The sequence below is a fragment of the Bidens hawaiensis genome, unplaced genomic scaffold, assembly GCF_021521415.1.
Source record: "Bidens hawaiensis isolate Kalapana, Puna unplaced genomic scaffold, B.hawaiensis_p1.1 tig00003307_1, whole genome shotgun sequence".
NCBI classification, from domain to species: domain Eukaryota; kingdom Viridiplantae; phylum Streptophyta; class Magnoliopsida; order Asterales; family Asteraceae; genus Bidens; species Bidens hawaiensis.
Window position 1 is genome coordinate 1932369 of NW_027491184.1, and position 2724 is coordinate 1935092.

The window sequence follows — 2724 nt, forward strand, 5'->3', positions numbered from 1 at the left end:
TAGCATCTGCGTATCATTATCAATTCAATGTAACCGGGCGTTTTAAAGCTCCAGGCACAGCCTTGAGTGAACCGAAATTTGGTTCTGCTTGACTAGACTCAACTATCGAATTTTGATAGGTAGAGAAGTTAACCTTTTTGTTTTAAAAATATGGTTGTTTTGACTCTTGAGTGTTGACTTTTGATAGGATTTGGAGAAGCATCACCATAATCCAAAGCAACACAAAATCTTCATAATTTCTTTACCTATGTTGCAGTCCGGGTTGTCACTGCACAGCTTGAGGTGTGTTCTCTTCCTCCTAGAATTAGTTGACTTATTGTGGTCAAACAAGTATCCATTTATTCATTTTTAGCGGTAAAAAACTGTTTGAATGTTTTACAAACATGATAATTTTTTTAATTGAAAAAAAGTTAAATGAAAGTTTAACTATCCAAGAGATATGCAACATCTGGTTTGACATATAGTTTTGACAGAACAGAACTACAATATTGAGGCCTATAAGGATTTGATGGAGTTTCTGAAAACACACTCTTTGAATAATGGTGATAAATTTTGTGCAGAGTTAATGCTCGAATCACCAAACCATAAAACCCTAGGTATTCAATAACTTCCCTATTTCACAATTACAGTTTCCATCTAAATTTTTAAACTTTACCACCCATTTGGCCCGTTAACAGGCTAAGTATAACGCAAATCAACCCGTTTAACTATAAACCGGTCAAATCTTCCAAATTTAAAAATCAGTATAGTCCATTCCTAATCACTACAGTGCATAAAGTGTAAGTCAAGTCTTATTTCTTAGAGAAAATGTTATTATCATATTGTTGTATTTACTTGAGAGTTTTTAACTATTTGTTATTTGTCTTATCTTATGATTTGTTGGATTCACATGATGCTTCACCTTCATAGCTTTGAGAATATTGGAGGTAAGTATATTTATTTAGTTTATTCTTCTGCTAATAAAATGTATGTTACTAAGGTTCGCTCTGCATACTGCAAGAGAGATTTTGAGTGGGACAATTTAAAACGATTAGCGTTAAAGGTAAAAATAAGAGAGCCATATATTATAAGTTAGTTCTGTTGCTCCAATACCTTAGTTCTTATTTTTTATATATTACATAATATGAATATTTATTTACTTTTATCATAGTTCTATGTATAACAACGTTTATGTATAAATGTTTATGTGATATATTATATAGATAGTAGATTTGTTTAGGCTCGTGAGTCAACTCATGTATCCTGGTAAGGAGGTGTAAGCTGACTTAAGTTTAATGTGTACCCAGCCAGGGCTGACAACTGCATATTTAGTTCTTTATTATTGAGCAAATGATTGTTAAATTCTTTTGTCACTGTCTTTAGATTCTTATCTTAGTTTTTTCAATGGAGTTCATTGCTTTCAGGTATGCATTTCTTATTCTGGCAAATGAACATATTACAAAAGAAGTATGAAAGTGAAGAATACCGGGATTGAAGAAAATTAGTGAAGATTGATGTACTTTTGTGGCACCGTTTGTTTGTTGTTAAAATTATGTATTGATATGAGTTAACTTTGAATGTTGTTTGAAATATTAGTATTTTATTAAATATTGTATGAAATGCATTATTTTTCTGTATATATATATTTTTGTGTTATGAGATAGGGAAATTAATAATTCTATAAATAATATATTTTTTTACCCTAAAAAGATGACACGTAAATACGTGTCATAAGTGTGTCATAAAAAAATGACAAATAAATACGTGTCATGAACTTTTCTTGACAGAGCCTTCCTTGACACGGATATACGTGTCATCTACACCTTTAATGACATACAATGTTCGTCATTAAAGGCCATTTTCTAGTAGTGTTGGTGGATTGGCTTTGGGCCCAAATATGGCCTCTGACGTCTTGGACAAGAAAAGAAACATATAAAGAGTTATTTTTGTTTGTGGTGATTAATTCTTCTCAGCCATTCACATACAGATTACGAAAGAAAGCGTAAAACATATTTTTGGGGTTTTTCCTTTTCTCTTCTGCCGTTAAGAGTCAAGAGAAGGTTTTTTTTGGTGTGCTCCATTCTTTTTGTGTTTTGTGAAGAGATAAGGGACGTTTTAGAGATCGGGTATTTCTCGTTGGTGTTACCTCTTATTCTTTGTTTTATTTCATATACTTGAAGATTGTTTGTACCAAGTATATGATGATTTGTGCATGCCTATAGTTTTATCTAGAGAAGACTCTGTATTGCTCATTATTGGTGATAGTGGATTTGAGCGGCTCTAGTAGTCCCGTGGTTTTTACTCTCGCCTTGAGAGGTTTTCCACGCTAAAATTACTGTGTCATATTTACTTTTAAATTACCCTATTTGTTTGCATCCTCATTGGTTCATTCGGGTCGGGAAAAAGTTTAGCCAAACAAAGATTAATTCCGCATTTTTGTTTACCGTTCATGGCTAGGTGGTCGTTTTTCCCAACAGAGTGGTATCATAGCTTCAGCTCTTGTTCTTGGGTTAAGACTTGTTTAAATGATGGAAGCTAATACATGTAAGATGGTGAATTTGAATGGTTCTAATTATCATGTTTGGAAGGCAAGATGGAAGACCTTTTTTATATGAAGGACTATTATTTGCCTGTTTTTAGTACCGATAAACCTGAAGATAAAACTGTTGAAGAGTGGAATATTTTGCATCAAAATGTTTGCGGGTATATTCGGCAATGGGTTGATGATAATGTTTTGAACCATGA

General features: G+C 32.7%; 1 long non-coding RNA gene across 1 annotated transcript; it reads left to right on the forward strand.

The window, feature by feature from the left end:
* Positions 1–515: 515 nt before the first annotated feature.
* Positions 516–1554, forward strand: LOC143623122 (uncharacterized). Its single transcript, XR_013151842.1, has 3 exons — positions 516–926; positions 980–1042; positions 1404–1554. It is a non-coding gene; the product is annotated as an uncharacterized LOC143623122 (long non-coding RNA).
* The last annotated feature ends 1170 nt before the right edge of the window (positions 1555–2724 follow it).